The sequence below is a fragment of the Marmota marmota genome, unplaced genomic scaffold, assembly GCF_001458135.2.
Source record: "Marmota marmota marmota unplaced genomic scaffold, marMar, whole genome shotgun sequence".
Classification (NCBI taxonomy): Eukaryota; Metazoa; Chordata; class Mammalia; order Rodentia; family Sciuridae; genus Marmota; species Marmota marmota.
The window spans coordinates 4885539-4904419 of NW_026000119.1; the positions used below are offsets into that span (position 1 = coordinate 4885539).

General features: G+C 35.3%; 1 protein-coding gene across 2 annotated transcripts in view; it reads right to left on the minus strand.

Moving 5' to 3' along the window:
* The window catches only part of Cfap299 (cilia and flagella associated protein 299), a 594340-nt gene that overhangs the window by 105734 nt on the left and 469725 nt on the right, over positions 1–18881 (minus strand). The window lies entirely within an intron of this gene.

Consider the following 18881-nt stretch of genomic DNA (forward strand, 5'->3'; position numbering starts at 1 on the left):
ATATGTACTTGGAGAACTGGTAGAGCAGTAAATTAAACTCACTATGGTTTGAGAAATAGATGGGGATTTAAAATGATTTACTTGAAATAACTAGTTTTTACTACAAAAATTAACCATCTATTAAGAAGAAAATTTCCTTTTGCATTCCTCTGAGCTCTTGAATATGGGTATATCTGAATACAAAATTTAGAGCTATCAAAGGACCTAACATACAATTTAGCTATTTTTATTCTTCATCAAAATCACAGAAGCCTACTCACACACCAGTACTACATTTGAGGAAAAATGGCACTTATCTGGACAGGTTGCATGGGGACTCAGGGGACCTGAGATGATCCTGCACCATTTTAAGGAAAGGACATCTTTAACTCACCTCTCTGTAGGTCTTTAATTTTAGAATCCATAAGAAAGTGGCAAGATCCCACTGGAGAATGCAGAACTGTGGATTCCCTAGTGGAACATGTTACCTGACTCTTACTTTAGTTTCCAATGAATAGTAGTGAACTGGTGAGAGTTGAACTCAAAACTTTTCTCTCAATTCCCTGGACACATCTGTGAGAGCATCTGAAGGCTGCCAATCACATAGATTACACCCATTCTCTCCTTTTTAAAAACCTATATTAGCTATGTTAACAAATTAGTGCAAACACATTTCATATACTGTAATGCATCTACTCTGGGGTGAGTGGTTACTGGCACCTCTCAGGGGTTCCCTGTGGTTCTGAGGGTCTTCTCCCTAAAATGTGAGACTATTATCTCTGTTACACTCTCACAGTGATCATGTGGTTTGGGGTATTATGTGTCCTAGGATTCCCAAACACAGCTTCAGATTTGCACTTCTATTTCAGGTTAAGAAAGAAAGTAAAGTATCCATGTTGGCCATGAGCAAAAGAAGCAAAAACATTCATAATAAGCCAATTAATTTTTATTCTCCAGAAATTACTTGTGTCACTAAATGCATTATAAAATTATAGCCCCTCCTACTGGATGACCACAGATTCTTGAGATGGAACATACATCTCTTCTAATAATCAGCAATCTTCTCATTCTGTGAGTGAGGAATGAGAAACCCCAGGGCAAAAAGAAAGAGAAATTATTCTTCATGGGCCACTATGACATGACCAAAGGGCTCTCTGGAAGTAGAAGAGCCTCAGGCTTTAAATCTGAACATTCTATAAAAGTGGTGACATTAGATAGGATGAACAAATCTTGACGTTCTATATTTTATTAAATTGATTAGGAAGGAATCATAAAAGTGACACATAGTTCTTTCTATCCAAAGAAGCTTTTGGAAAGGAAAGATATATGCTCAAGACAATTTAAATATCTAGCTAAACTAAATACAGAAATTGAGTTTATTGGCTTAATGAAGAATGTCATCCATAGTGCAGGTATCCATATTGTGGGGCTCTCTCAGGCCATGACACATTGGATCCCTCATTCAGGTCTTTCCTCTTGTTCTTCAACCAGGGATGTGGCATAATTTTTTGTGATTGCTAATAGGACAGACTGACAACAAAAGGGAAGATACAGTCAGTGGTAACCCATAAAAAATGATCAGGAATGTTCTGTCTTTTTATAGCATCTGAGAGAGAAATCAGTCAGACACAGAAGCCATCTATTTGTGGTTTTTCTCAACCAGCTATGTGATACCAAGATTTTAATGTCACCAAATTAAGTCAGAAAAATGTAGGTTTGTGAGCTGCAATGTATTTTTCCCAGAAGAAACACTGCAACTAATGAGCAGCATGGGCTGGGGATGGAGCTCTGTGGTAGAGCACTTGCCTAGCCTGCATGACAACCTGGGGGTGTTTCAAGAGCTGTATAAAAATAAGAAGAAATCAACACATTAAAAAGTTGGTGCCTCCATCTCTAGCAGTCAGAGAAATGCAAATCAAAACCACCCTAAGATACCATCTCACTCCAGTTAGATTGGCAGCCATTATAAAGTCAAACAACAACAAGTGCTGGCGAGGATGTGGGGAAAAGGGTACACTTGTACATTGCTGGTGGGACTGCAAATTGGTGCGGCCAATTTGGAAAGCAGTATGGAGATTTCTTGGAAAGCTGGGAATGGAGCCACCATTTGACCCAGCTATTCCCCTTCTCGGTCTATTCTCTAAAGACCTAAAAAGAGCATGCTACAGGGACACTGCTACATCGATGTTCATAGCAGCACAATTCACAATAGCAAGACTGTGGAACCAACCTAGATGCCCTTCAATAGATGAATGGATAAAAAAAATGTGGCATTTTTACACAATGGAGTATTACTCTGCATTAAAAAATGACAAAATCATAGAATTTACAGGGAAATGGATGGCATTAGAGCAGATTATGCTAAGTGAAGCTAGCCAATCCCTAAAAAATAAATGCCAAATGTCTTCTTTGATATAAGGAGAGTAACTAAGAACAGAGTATGGTCGAAGAGCATAAGAAGAAGATTAACATTAAATAGGGATGAGAGATGGGAGGGAAAGGGAAAGAGAAGGGAAATTGCATGGAAATGGAAGGAGACCCTCAGAGTTATACAAAAGTAGATACAAGAGGAAGTGAGGGGAAAGGGAAAAATAATACAAGGGGGACAAATGAATGTCAGTAGAGGGGGCAGAGAGAGAAGAGGCGAGGGGAGGGGAGGGGAGGGGGGATAGTAGAGGATAGGAAAGGCAGCAGAACACAACAGATACTAGTATGGCAATATGTAAATCAATGGATGTGTAACTGATGTGATTCTGCAATCTGTATTTGGGGTAAAAATGGGAGCTCATAACCCACTTGAATCAAAGTGTGAAATATGATATATCAAGAATTATGTAATGTTTTGAACAGCCAACAGTAAAAAAAAAAAGACTATCATTAACAAACAGGATCAAATGTACATGACCTTCCAATTATTAAAGAAAGATTCATTTGACAAAACATAATGAAATATAAGAAAGAAGAGGAAAAAATATAGAAGAGGCAGGACAAATAAAACACACAAAATTTATTGACAGTGTTATAGGATGCATTTTGTCCTCTCCAAATTTATATGTTTTAGACCTAACCACCAGTACTTCAGTGCATGATTTTATTTGGAGATAGAGTATTTAAAGATGTGAGTAAGCTAGAATGAGTCTGTTGGCATGGGCCCTATTCCAATCTAACTGGTGTCCTCTTAAGAGAAAATTTGGACGCAGATAGCAGGGGTTCATGTGCTCAGAGAAAACCACTATGTGAAGTTCCAGCAAGAGGGCCATCTGAAGTTTAGGAGAGAGGCCTAAGAAAAAACCAAACTGCCAAAACCCAGATCTACTTGAACTTCTAGTTTCCAGAACTGTGAGAAAATAAAGTTATGTTGCTTAAGCCAAATAGTCTGTGGTATTTTATTGTGGTAGACTTTGAAAGCTACTGTTGATAGGAATAAGTTAAAATAATTAAGTAATTACAATAACTATTAATGATCAAATGTTTAAGTTAAAAATAAATGTGTGGGAAATATGACAAAAAAAATAAAAGCACTAAAAAGCTGAAAGTTGAATGATCAAAGGATGTCTATGTGAATTTCCATCTCAAAGAGAGCTGCTATCAGTATTTTAATGTTAGACAAAAAGTACTTTAATGCAAAAAGCATTACTAGAGATGAAGATTCACTACAGAATGATAAAAGATTAAGTTCATAAAAATATATAACAATTCTGAACTTGAATGAGGCTTTGAAAACCAAACCTCAAAGTATTTAAAGCAAAAGAGACATATCTACAAGGATAAATAGAAAAGTCATCATCAGTATGGTAAATTCCTCGCTCTTATTAATTTCTAGGATATGCAGGGAATAAATGCATACATATTATAATATTAATATAGATTTTAAAGAATTGAAAACACAAGCCTGAACACATGGAGTTTATCTTAGGTAACTACCTAAACATCTTTTCTCTTCCATGTTCTTATGGATGAAATGACTGACGAACTAAAATTATATACATTTCACTATTTATAATTTCATGATTACATTATTATGTATACAAAGCTCCCTTTCTATGTAAATCTTATTAAATGTATTTCCAATCTTCTGCTCCAGTTCTGAGTGTTAAGGGATTATTATGTGGGTTTTTTTTGGTGTGTGTGAATATTTGGGTTTTCTGATGCTAGAGAATTTCAAGTGAGGCCAAAATGAGTAAAAATGTTGAGTTCCTCTAGGTTCACTATACATCTTGGGGCAAGTCAATCAAACTTCTAATACATTTCCTCTACTTATAAGTTCTATGCCCTGCAGGCATGGCCCAAGGGACCCAAGGGACCCAAGATACTGCTGACAGACCAGGCTACTGAAAAATTCAACAAGTTTCAATCATAAATAGAACAAAGCAAAACAAAAAAATAAACCACCAAAATTTGGCTTGGACTCAAGAATTTAGTTAACCAATTTTGCATATTCTTCCTTCTTTCTGTTCCTCACTAAACCCAATAGAGAAACAAAATGAGCCCTTCCTTTTGTCTCCATGGAATTGCTTAACTCAAATTCAGATGCTATCAGGGTCTTATCTTCTATCTCATACTGTTTCTTTCTCAATTGGAATTCTGGTGTTAAACCATAGTACCTTGTTTCTTTTATTTTCAATAGGAAAAGATACTTCAAGTGAAATTTTTTTTTATAATTCTAAACCAAGAAAAGATAATCAATCACATGGATTCCTTTTCACACAAATTTGTACAGGGCAAATAAATTTGTCTTTCCAAGAATGTGAACACAAATGTATAAGTATACTTTAAAAGATATTTTTAGTGAAATAAATAAATGTTGGTGTTATGGTTTAAATATGAGGTGTTCCCCCTGAAAAAGTTTCTGTGTTGAGCAAATATTCAGAGTTGAAGATATTAGATTATAAGAGTTATAATCTTATTAGTGGATTAATCCATTTGATGGATTAACAATTTGAATGCACTATCTGGGTGGTAAATCTAGTTAGGTAAGGTGTGAATCCAGGATATAGGTCACTGAAGGCGTGCCCTTAGGAATTATATTTTTTTTTTTCTCTCAGTTGTGCTCTCTGCTTCCCAGTTAACATGAGCTGAGCAACTTCCTCTGCTACACCCTTCCACCATGATGTGCTGCCTCACGTCAGGCCCATAACAAGGGAGCTGAAACTTTGAACCTAAAATAAACTTTTACTCTGCTAAGTTGTTAGTGTCAGATATGTTGGTCATAGTGATGAAAAGCTGAATAACACAGAATTTGGAACCAGGTTATTGCTGTGATTAACCTAACCATGTGGTTCAGAAGCTTTTGGAACTGGTTCATAGAAAGAGTTTGGAATAATTGGGAGATGCAGGCTGGAGAAGCCTTAGAATATTGAAAGCAGAGCTTTAATGGGTGATTTTTGTTGGTTGTCAGGGTGGGGAGGGTGTTAAAAGACCAGAATTCCAATAGGACTGTAGATAGTAAGGACTCTGCTCATGAGGTTTGATAGGAAAATGAGGACTGTATTGGGAATTGGACTAGAGGCGTTTCATGTTATATTATGGCAAATAACTAACTTGTCTACATTTTTTCCCAAGTCCTGAGACTTTCTTGGAGGCTAAATTTAAAGGAGATAGTCTAATTAATCTAGATGAGGAAATTTCAAGGCAGCACAGAATTTAGGAAGTGATATGGATATTGTGGAAGTTTTTAAACTGTTTTACTGTGAAAAATCGGAACACAAGGCAGGAAGAAGATTCAAAAAAACTTGCAGTTTGGTCAGAGAAGTAGTACATGTTCAAGGAAGGCATGGTTTCTGAAGATAGTACCAGCACTAAATAGATACTAAATACCCTTAATAGAGACAACAGGATAAGAGGTAGTGAGATCATTTCAGGGATCAGTACAAAGCTACCCACAATAGCTTTAGAATGTAAAAGTGAAAAGTAGTTTGAAAGACTTTGCTTTCAGAAGGGAATCCTGGCACCAGAACCACCTTGAAATATGTTTCTCCAGGGTTCATTTCACTATACTCCATCACCCAGGCACTCAGAAACCACTGTGGACATGGTTCAACTACTGCATGAGCTGGTGGCATTTACATGTTGCTGGTTTTGCAGGAAAGCTGGATGCTGGAGTTAGGTGTCTTCGAGGCTTCCCTTGAGATTTCAAAGGAAGGCCTGGGAAGCCAAGCAAAGTGTGGCCAGGTCAGAATCCCTGCAGACAGCCTCTGAGAGGGCAAAGTGTGAAGTTGTGAAAAGGAAGCCAAGGCTGGAATGAGGGTCCCCAGAATTATGAAATACCAGTAATGTGGGATGCCTGCCAAGGAAAGACAATGGCCATGGACAGAGCCAGTCTGAGAGAGAGGACACGTGGGTTACAATCAGCAAAGTCATAGAGGCAGGGCTGCCCAAGCTCTTTGTTGATCACATCTTGCCTCCATGTGCCCCAATGCCAGACATGGGGCTGCAGAACTTTTTTGCACAGTTGGGTTTAAGTCTTGCTTGGGTCCCATCCCTCATTTATATGTCCCTATATCTTCCTTTGAAATGGGATTTTTTTTACTGTGTCATTGTACATTGAATGTATATAACCTGATTTTGATCTTTGCAGAAGTTCACAAGAGTTCCTTCAATCTCAAAGGAGACTTTGGACTTGGACTGTTGGGCAATCCTAGAACTGTTAAAATTATGGGAACTCTTGGAGATGTACTAGATTCATTTTGCATTGTGAGATGAACACAAGCTTTTGGGGGTCAGGGGCAGAATGCTATGGTTTGGATATGAGATGTCCTCCCAAAATCTTATGTTACAATTTGTGAAATGATTAAATTATGAGAGCTATAGCCTCATTAATAGATTAATCCATGTGATAGATAAATAATTTAGATGAATTACTGGATGGTAACTGTAATCAGATGGGGCATGGTTGAAGAAAGCAGATCAATAGAGGCATGCCCTTGGGGATTTTATTTTTGTCTCTTACTTATGCTCTGTCTGATTACTGACAGACATGAGCAGAGCAACTTTTCTCCACTGTGCTCTTCCACCGTGATGGGCATGCCTTACCTTAGGTCCAGAGCAATGTAGTCAGCCGACCATGGACTAAATCTCTGAACCATGAGCTCAAAACAAACTTTTCTTCCTCTAAATTGTTCTTGTTAGGTATTTTGATCACAGGAAGGAAATCTTAAGTAATATAACTGGGTAAAATGAAATATCTTCCTAATAAACAAAATATTTCATGAAATTATTTCAAATTTGATTGGAAGTATTGATGTGTAGTAATTGCTGATGAATGTCCGGAGATTAAACCTCAACATCTGAATTTAGAAGTACATCATTATAAAGGAACAGTATGGGCTTATGGGATTAGAAGAAGTGACAATACAGTATCAATAATGGAACAGAAGAGGTGACGGTTGTAAACAACTGGCAGGCTAGTTGAAATTTTACTCTGGGGTTTATTTTGTACTTTGTGAGTTGGCTGATAATTAGAATAAAGCTAGCTAGCTAACAATCTTGGTTAACTTATTTAGTACATATTTTCCTCCAAAGTGAATTGCAGTTATTTCTACTACAAATATTACTTGCTATCATTAAGAGGCCACAATGTTCTGAGAAAAGTATTAGAATCTTTATCTTCATTATTTATTTAATCTTCTAAAAAATTCTATAATATTGAGAAAGTATCATTATCCTCATTTTATAAATGTTGGAGCTGAAAGCATTGAGAATTTGAGTAAAGGATATACTGATAGAGAGGGGCACCTGTGTTCTAACTGAGTGTATAATGAACAGACTTGGATTCAAATGCTGGCTCTGCCAACTACTTGTTGCGTGACATGGGTAAATTATGTTTTTTATGATTTTATTCCCTTTATTATAAAATGGGCATAATAACATCTGCCATTAGAAGTGGTATTTGAATAAAATAAATATATTTCTGCTAAGCATTTAAACTTGCTTGTCACAAGGTAAACAATAAATAGTATATCTATTGCTTTTTAAAACTTTTGCTATTTCTGGTGCTATGATTGATTTATACTATGATAAGTTTTATCATTTCCTTAGGCATATGGAAATGGAATAATCCTTTCAGAGTTCTATTTTGCCTAGGTGAGCCACAATTATGTTTAGCGTGCAATACATGGTTCCATTCTTTTTTTTAGTCATTTTAAATTAAAACTTTGGATGTATTTTTAAATTAAAATGGAAACGTGCTTTTCAGGTATTATTACATACATATAAACAGTATGAACCTAATTGACAATAAAGCCTTGATTCTGGTATCCAGAATGGGCAAAATAGGTCAAGAGAGCCCTTGATGAAGGAGGTTTATATCAGCCCAAGTGTGGTCTAGTTCAGTAATGAAGAGCTACATTATTCAGAGACCTACACTGTTTTCAAATAATTGAGAAAATTTAGATACATTTAGGTTTCTCTAATAACATTTTTTGTCCTTTTTAATGATAGTTTGATTGAGGTATAGTTTAGGTGGCATAAATGTTCAATAAAATTATTTTTAGTAAATTTATGGAATTATGGAACACTATGCAGTTTTAGGATATTTTCATCACCTCAAAAAGATTCCCTATGACCATTTGCAGTAATCTTTATTCCCGCCTACAGGCAATCACTAATCAATTTTCTGTCTCTATAGACTGACTTTTGTGGATTTTTCATACAAACAAAATCATAAAATATATGGTCTTTTTCATTAGAATAACAGTTTTTAGCACAGTTAATTTCCCAAGAGGCATATAAAAACTATACATATTAAAGGGATCTTTTAAATGATGTTAAATTTATAAAATAAAACTTCAAAAATGTGCATTTTTCCCTTAGATTAGTCTTTTTAATCCTCTCTAGAACAAGTTAAGGTTTAGCCACAAAAGTATTAAGAAATCAGATAATATTCATTTGAAGCTAAGAATACTGATTCACATTTACTAGAAAACCACAAAGGAAGTACTAGTTTTTGTTCAACCACTAAAAGAAAGTAAAAGGAAACAAAACAAAAATCCCCCACAAGAAGAAGCAACTGAGAAACATCAAGATACATTGCTACTGATACAGAGGTGGGGCTAGGACACTATGGAGCGTGTAGAATCTGAAATTTTACTGAGATCGGCTGTGACCTTAATAGTGAACCAAAGTTAGTTGAAAAAAGCTTATGGAATAAGTACTTAGGTCCTCATTACATTTTGTGCATTGGAAAAAGATGAATTAAAGTAAAATTTAGACCATTAATATATCATTGAGATCTTTGGCTGCTTGTCTTTTCCCAGAAGTGGATTAAAATACAAATTCATAAACTTGTTATAAGTTGAGTACATGTGTTGCCTGATTTCTCTTGCCAAATACTAATGAGGAGACATAAACCTGATACATTGAAATGGGACTTTGACTACAGCAAAGCCAAAGTCACAAGAACAAGAAAAAGCATACTAAGCAGTACGTTGCTTTGCTAAAACTGAAACATCCATTTTGGGAAAGGAGAGCTGTGGAACAAAGCTAAATTCTTGTGCTGCCCCTCTGAGACTGCCCAAGTGTTCTCTGAAAGAGACAAATGAAGGAATTTTTATCTCCTAGAATTTTAAAACTCTGAAATACTCTAATGGATCATTAATTTTAAGGAATCTTCTCTTCTTTTCAGAAGAGAGATGATTTTGCAAATGGAGTCTAAGTTCTCTGGGGACCAACAGTGGTTTTTTACCATTTCAAAAGGTCTGTCATTATGAATTTCTCTGAAACAAATTATTTTTATGAAATTTTCATGCTGGTAATTACTTTTAAATTCTATGTCCTCTTATTCAATTGCAGTTGGATACATATATTTTCACTATTCATACAATCTTACAGGCTATAAGACCTTTCTTTCCTCTTGCAGGTTCAGGCTCAGAAAGAGCTCACTATTTTCCCCATCCTGTTGACTAAGGCAGGTCAAAAGCCAGCCCAGATTCAAGAGGCTGGGGAGACTGACCTGATCTTCTCTTGATGGGAGAAGCTGCCAAGCCTCTGGGGAAAGCGGCATGGATAAGGTATGAGGTGGAGAATTGCAACCACTTTTGCAATCCACAGTAATTCATCATGAAGACTTAGAAGTTTGCATGTAGCTGGCTTTTTAATTTTGCAACAGCTGGGGATTTTATTTCTGAAAGAAATTATTTTTTTCTCTCCCAGTTTGTAAGATATATCCATAGTTGAAATGTCAGAAATTAGTTTTTTATTTGTTTCTTTACATTTTTGCATTAACTGTGAGGACAGGAATAACTTGAGAATATCTGGCCCCATCATTAGCATCTAAAATCTTCTGGAAGTTTTAGTGAATGAAAATAATATGAAAAAAATAAAAAACCAAGTCGAAGTATTTGAAAATAGAAAATGAAATTATTATATTGTTATGTAAACTGATAATTTATTTAGAAAATCCAAGACAATGAACTGGAAAACAATATAGTTCAATAAGTTGATCTAACACAAAATATCTATACAAAAAATAATAGCTTGGTTTTACAGTAGTAATATATCATTAGCTATTATGCATGTAATCTTTATTCATACTGTACCTTTTACTTTTACTAAAATTATAACATTTCTCCAAATATTTTTTGTGAAAAATTTTTCTAAAATAACATAAAAAAAACTAAACCAAGAGACTACATAGATGAAGAAAAGAAGAAAAGTTACTGAAGAAAAGTTACCATAAAATAAATATACTGAAATTCTAAGCAAAATACCACAGGGTAATTTTTTTCCTATAAGGGATTGAACCAAGAGACCCTTTAATGCTAAGCTATATCCCCAGTCCTTTTTTAATTTTTACTTCGAGACAAGTTTGTGCTAACTTGTTGTGGTACTTGCTAAGTTGCTGCCTGAATAGCTGGAATTACAAGCATATCACAAGCATGTGCCACCTCTCCAGGCTTTAAAGGGATATTTTTGATTACTTAAAATTGTACCTTGAAGAATAAATGGTTAAGAATATCAAGATAATTTTGAAAAGGAGGAAAATAGTAGAACTTGTATTATTAGATATAATAAAGTTATAATAACTAAAGCATACATCATTGGTACAGTGGTGGATGAATTAATTAAAACTAATGACTTCAGAAATATACCAGTATATATAAATGGGTATTTATTTGGCACAAATGCTTTTGCATTGAGTGATATTTTTCTGTATTTCCTATAATAAATGTTTTTTTCTTTATGGTTCTATATGGTTCTTTATGGTTTCTATGTGGTTCCAAAATCTTGTCTTTCATCTTTCTGACATCCATCTCTGTACTTTCTAACTCACATAACTCTAGAAACATGCAATAATCCCTTTGGCACCTGGGAACCACTAACTCTTTCAGCCGTTATGATTCCCTGTGAATTACAGTTGTCCATTCTAATCCACTGAGGAATTCCTCTACCATCAATATATATGGTCAGATCCTTGCATATCCTTTGAATCTCAATTACTACCACTTTCACTGTATCTAACTCTAACTATATTGGGCTCTGGTCAAATTGTTTCTGCTGTTGTGCCCTTTTGTGTGATATTTTCTCTGCTTAAAATAATCTTTCCCAGACATTTAAAAGCTTGGTCTCTCACTTCATATAGGTTCTGCTAAAATTCTGCTCTTCATGGAGTCTTTCCTGATCGTTCTAACTAAAATAGCACACACACCCCAGGCTGTCTTTGTCCTGTTTCATTTTTGTCATAACAGCTTTATGTATCTGTTATTTATTTTCTTGTTTTAAAAAGTCCTTTCCCCCTCTTTTTAATTGTAGGGTCCACAGAAATGGGGACTTATGTTTAATTTGTTCTAACTTTATTAGCAATATCCTGCACAGTGCTTGGTATGTGCTAGCTTCTTGATAAATATTTGCTAAGTGATGAATTGAGGGTGTTTCCAGCATGCATGGACCAAAGCAAAGAGAGTAGGCAGTTGTGTTTCACGTTGCTGAAGCTTTGATAAGATCCATAATATGGATCATATTTTCAAAAAGCATTTTTAGTAGATGATGAAGTCAACTGTGATGGATTAAAAGTGAGTTTGGAAATGAAGAAATAAAAACATCATTTTTTTTAGATAATCTTTGAGAAATTGTTCTACTAGGAGCAAGAGAGAAATGGTGTTTTAGCTTGAGGAAAATGTAATATCATGGAATACTACAAACTGATCATGTTTCCTTCTTATTCTTCTTGATGTGTTAGAAAACAGAACCAACTGTGTTTATCATAAAAGCAATTTCTAAGAGCTTCTCAGTTTGATTTATCTTGCTATTTTTTTTTCTTCCTTTTTTTTTCTCTCTGATTTCTTCATTTTACTGAGTGGTTCTCTCAATTTACATAAGAATCACCTGATGAACTTATTAAACAGATAGCTGTGTCCTACCCCAGAGCTTCTGATTTAGTCAGTCTGGGATGATGTCCCAGAATTTTCATTTCTAGTAAGCTATGTGATGATGTAGATTCTACTGCTCTAGGGCAGTGCATTTTGAGAATTACAGTTCTCTTGTGAAATGTGTGTTCTCTTCTGTGTTTTAATGCTGACTTGGCACAGAAAAAGAATGATCATTTGTCATTAGTAACTCAATGAAGGAGAGATTTGCAGCTCTAAACACAGGTAGCCAGTTACAGAGAATAATTTCAGAGATTTTCAGTGACATACTAGCTCAAAATATCTCTGCCATTCTTTTTCTGGAAGTTTAATCTTTGTTCCTTTTACTTAAGAACTTCATTCCTTTACAATTGAAAAGTGTTGTTAAATTCTACTATTCTGCCTTCCAATTTACTCCTTACTTTCTTCACTGTCAGTCACTTCATCTGTTCACTCACCAAATGCTGACAATGTCATCTTCAAATATTTCATGAGTAGTTCTTCTCCAGTTTTAATGTACACATATATCACCTAAGGATGTTATTAAAATCAGGATTCAATTTCAGCAGGTGAAGGGGCTAGTCACATTTAATAAACCAAAGATAATTTAGTGTAACACCCAAATTAAACAACAATAATGGAAACTGTGGGTGCTACTTATATTGTGAAGTTTTTGTAGGTGTAATTATTAAGAGTCTTTAAATGACCAGATTGTCTTGGATTATTTGGGTGGACCCTAAATGCCATCGCAAGTGTCCTTATATGAGAGGCAAAGGGAGATTAAAAACATGTATGGACTGGCCAACACCTTGATTTAGAATTTCCTGCATCTAGAACTTTGAGAGAATAAATTTCTATTGCTTTAAGGCATCAAGACTGTGGTAATTTTTATAAAAGCATTAAGAATCAAATGGACCAGTCTTAATTCCTTTTTAGATAAAATACCCCTCATTTCTTAGGATGATTAAGGGATATCCTTTTCTGAGAATAGCTTTTAGGAAGCCAGGAGATAAATACAAAGTACTTTGTTTTGTTTTGTACTTTTTTCAAAGGACAGAAAAAAATTATTTATATATGACAGCGGAATGCATTACAATTCTTATTACACAAATAGAGCACAATTACAAAGTACTTTGTATCTTTAAATTACTGTGTGATACCATTTGATCATTTTTCTCCATTTACTTTTCAATTTCTGGTGCCTTTACATATTTCGAACTGAAAATTTTCTCAATAATTGGGCCTATTTTCTTAATTCATTATCTATGTTAATTCTTAAACTGGTTCAGCACCTTTGCACTAAGCCTAAAGTATTAATTATTCATTATTTATTATTATTAATATATAAATATACTGTTTGATTCTTCAAAGTAATTCCTGATTATAGTATTTAAATAACTCCTTATAATGAGTAATTTAAATTTATTATTGTATTGTTTTCTATGCTATTTGCAACATATTATTACCAAATTGGCAGCTTAATAACAACACAATTTATTATTATAGTTTTGTAGATGAGAAATCTGGCATGGCTCTTTTATTTAATTTTGGTATTGGGGATTAAACCCCCTACTAGTGGAGTTTGACCACTGAGCTATATCATACCCAGATCTTTTTTAAAATTTTGAGACAGGGTATCCCTAAATTACTGAAGGTCTCATTAGATTGCTGAGGCTGGTCTCAAACTTGTAATTCTTCTGCCTCAGTTTCCCAAATAGCAGGGATTATAATAGGTGCCCATCACTATGCATGGTTCTTTTCAGGCTAAAATCAACATCATCAAGGCTGAGTTCTTTCTTATAAACTCCTGGAGGGAATTGGTGTTTTTGCCTTTCCTGGCTGCTAGAGGCTTCCCACATTCTTTGGCTCAGGGTCACTTCCTCTATGCAGTGCCCAAAGCACTGCATCGCCCTTCTTCAGCAGTTACATCTCTCTCCCTGACCTCAACTGGGAAGGTTTTCCTTTTTAAATGACTCAGAATTACATTGACCTGACCCGGATTACCCGGGATAATCTTTGCATCTCAATGTCTTCAAACTTCAAGCACATATGCAAAACCCCTTTTGCCAGGTAAGGTAATATATTCACAGATTCCAGAGATTCATAGATGGTTATTTATGAAGGGCCATTGTTCACCCTACCTTATTTGCTATTGCTGTTGTCTTTGAGATTCTACATCCTAGATGTGATATCTAGAAGTTTTTTGTTCTGTAGGAGTTGAACCCAGAGACTTGTATATTTTAGGCAAGTGCCCTACCACTGAGCTGTATCCTCAGCCTCCTATTTTAGGAAATTTAATTGTTTTTGTTTTTTTTGCATAAGGGATTGAACTCATGCTTTACCACTGAGCTACATCCCAAGTCCTTTTAATTTTATTTTAAAATAGGGTCCTGCTAAATTGCTGATGTTGGACTCAAACTTGTAAACTTCCTACCTCACCCACCTCGGTGGATGAGATTACAGGTGTACACCTGTAATGTTTCATATTTCTCTTAGAAAACCAAATAACTTTATTGTTTGTTTTAAATTTTAACTGCTTTTACTTTGTAAAATTGCTTGCTTAAAAAGCAAAAGTTAGTTATACAAAATTACATATAAGAGGTTGTGAGGGGAAAGGGAAAAAAAACAAGGGAGAGAATTAAATTACAGCAGATGGGGTAGAGAGAGAAGATGGGAGGGGAGGGGAGGGGGGATAGTTGAGGATAGGAAAGGTAGCAGAATACAACAGTTACTAGTATGGCATTATGTAAAAATGTGGATGTGTAACCGATGTGATTCTGCACTTTGTATTTGGGGTAAAAATGGGAGTTCATAACCCACTTGAATCTAATGTATGAAATTTACTGACTCATCACCTTTTTAAATGTATTAACTGGATGTACTGCCTACCCGCTAGAGAAAATAGTGACCCCCATTTGCTGAACTTAGGTATTTGACCAATTCTACTATCTCAAATCAGTAAATTAAAAAACCCATTCACGTTTCCCTTTGCAATGTGCCTTTCCTGAGCATCCCAGCCCATAGCAACAGGCTGCTTCTTCCAAAGCCTCTCACTGCTTACTGGATGGACTGTTCTGGTGGTGCCTGTGAATTGCCTTGAGTCCATTGCCTTTTCCATGGAAACTCGTTTTCCTCTAAATGAATTGTGAATTGGTTAGTGGCAAATGGTACAGCTTCATATCCTTTTTGGTTTACTATACTTTCTAGCTGTTGTAATTAATTATTCTTGTTGGTCAATCATCATAGCATGTCCTCATCATGTGCATCATTAGGAAGTATTTACTAAGACAATGACAAGTCCTTGTCTGGCACAGCAAAGAATGTCCTTGACAATGGTGAAAACATATTTTTCTCCTGTCATGTCTAGGTAAGGAAATACTGTTTTTTGTACTGGTGAGTTCATGGGCCATGTCATCTCATGTGAATAAAGCTGTTGCTTTGTTTCTTTCATCTGTAAAGTGGGGCAGTCTAGTAAGTTCTTTCCTATGTACTTACTGAGATATAATATAGCTCAAACAAAAAAGAAAGTAAGGTAAACTTACAAAAAACAGATTGTTGCTCATGGTCATTTTAAAACTACCTTTGGATGAGAATTCCCAAGGGAGAATAAATGGTTTTTAAGATAGATTCTCCTTGGAATTCCTGTTTGAAACTCCCTCTGATTGTATTTCAAGGAAATAATAAAGTGTCCAAGCTCCTCTTTGCACAGTGATACCAGAGCAGCTCATTTGATTTTCTTGCTTGCAAAGTATCAGCAAGTAAAATCCCGGCCTCCTCTCAAGCCTGATACATTAGAGTTATCATTGTTGTTCCCATTTTACAGATGGCAAAACGATTGCTGTGAGTTGCAAATGAGATAACTTTTGTGAAAACCCTTACACACAGACTTATTTATTTTAGTAGCTTAATTCTGGAAAATAGATAAAGTCACTATGTTAGTTTATAAGCCTTGTTGGTATTAATAAGAAGTATTGTTTTCATGAAAATTCATGAATTTGACATTTACTGTTACCCACAATCAAAATATGAACTAGATGGTAGACGTTGTATTCTATTAAAGTATAGTATTTACTACTTTCATGGTTATGTCTATCAAAAATGTTCACATTTTGAAATTTGTGTGTAAAATGGGGAAACAGATTGAAGAGGCAGAAAGGATTTATGTGACTTGGTATTTTGAATATCATTAAAAGTAGATAAGATAGTATTTTGTCTTAAAGAGAAATGCTACTGGGTTATTGTGGATTAGTTATCATGGGGTTAGGAACAAAAGTATTTTACATGGGCAGATAAAAAAGATAAGCATACATTTATTATTATTATTTTAATAAAAATTGAGAACACAATTCTGTATTTGCACACTGTCCTTAAACCACATCCTGCATGTTTTGGATATTAGAGACTCTAGGATTAAGGACAGTTCTTTTTATCTCATGCTTACTCTTAGGGTTTGTTTGGACTTTTTTTTTTCTCCTAACATGATGCATAAGAGTTTTGAGTGGTTTAAAGATCTTTCAGGATTTAGGAGCACAGGAAGGAGAGGATTAAGATGATTTTATTTTAATTTAATATTTATTAAGCACACAAGTTATTCCAGAATTATTGGAAAACACCAAACTAGAACAGCCTCAAGACAATTGGTTTTGCCTGTTATATTTTTAGAACCATTCACGTGTCCCATCAATCCTTCTCCCTTCCTTTCACAAATGAGGTAATTGAGTCACAGAGAGCCTAATTATTTATCTGTGGTTGCATCCGGATAATGGCAGAAATGGGAGCAGACTTTGATGTTTCTGATCCTACCCTGTCCAGACTCTTTCCACTACACCAAGTTACCACTTACAACAGCTAAATATGTAAATACATGTTAGAATGTGAGATTGTTTCAGGCAGGAATGTGTCTTGTTAACCACATAGCTAGCACCCAATAACAGTAAATACTTTATAAATATATAAATTTTTGCATAACCAAGATCCTTACCAGTACCCACTTTACTATATTACATACCAAAGGGAATCAGTGCACCATCTTTGATGGTAAGCATCTCAGCTGAAGACCAAGCTATTCAATTTGCCTTGACTCTGTGGTCAAATCACTGGCAGTAACTTCTCCTACCTAGCAGGAAATATCAGTCTCTATATTGGAGGTCTTAAAAATACTAAAGCTTGAAGTAACCATACCAACGTCCCTGTGCAAATATCATTTTAAAATCCAATGTGATGTTCCAGTACAACCAGTGAATATATTGTTATGCTGACCAGGTGAGCAGTTAAGTCACTCAGGCTCGGCAATTTATAGCATAAGCAAGTAATATTTTTAGAAACAAAATAATTACAAAATTGTAAAATCACTATGATAAGTGTAAATTACATCTAAGTTGGTATTAATATTATATTTGATTCAAAATTATGTCTTCAAGCAACTAAAACTTGCAGGATAACAATCTTTCTCAAAAAGACCCTAAGAAAATAATTCAGACAACTGGGCACACTCTTTTAAAATGAGTCATTTTTTTTGTTGTTGTTGTTACAAGATCCATAGTTGACCTAAGCTAAACCACATAAATGACACCTTTCTGCCTGTTCTAAATATTGACCTAAGTGATTGACGACACTCATATAGGCAGAGAGGACCTTGTCTCCCTCTCCTTTTCTCTCATACCCTCTTCTAAATCTTTGTTTACTAGCCTGATGATAAGAAAGTCTTGCTAAGAAAACAAGCCAGAGTATCTTTAATAGGACCAAGATGAAAGAGCCTAATCTGTTTCCCTCAGTCTTTCTCAGTGTATGAGCAAGAAAAAGAGAAGGAATGGTGTTGTAGTCAGCTTTTTTTTTTTTTTTTCGTCACCTTGACCAAAAGACCTGACAAGAACAATTTTAGAGGGAGGAAAGTTTATTTGGGGTTTCAGAGGATTTAATCCCAAAGATGGCGACTCCATTGCTCCAGGCTGCAGGTAAGACAGAACATCATGGTGGGAGGGTGTGGAGGAAAAAAGCAGCTCAGGACATGACAAAAAATCAGGAAGCAGAAAGACTCTGATACACCAGGGGCAAAATATAAACCCCAAAGGATGCCTCCAGTGACCTACTTCCTCAATTCATACCACACCTGCCTGGTGTTCCCACCCAATTAATCCATTCAATGGATTAATACACTGATTAAGTTAAGGTTCTCATAACCCAATCATTTCACCTCTAAACTTTCTTCCATTGTCTTATGTGTTAGTTTTTGGGAACACCTCATATCTACACCATAACAAATGGCCAGTACCACTCGTGCTAGTTACATATCCTGAGACCTGTCTTCACTTCTCCTTTGGAATAGGATGAGGGAAATGGCAGAGGAGGGGTGGTGGTGGAAGAAATGGGAGATACCTTTGAATTTTCTGCTAGATAATAAAAAAAATTATATGCAAATGAAAAGAGTCTGTAGCCCATTATTGGGCAAATATCCATAAGCTAATGACACTGCAGACTGGTGAACTTGGACAAGTTACGCGCTGGTTCTACCTTATATGTTGGCTCACGATTGGCACCTTTTTTTTTTTTTTTTTTTTTTTT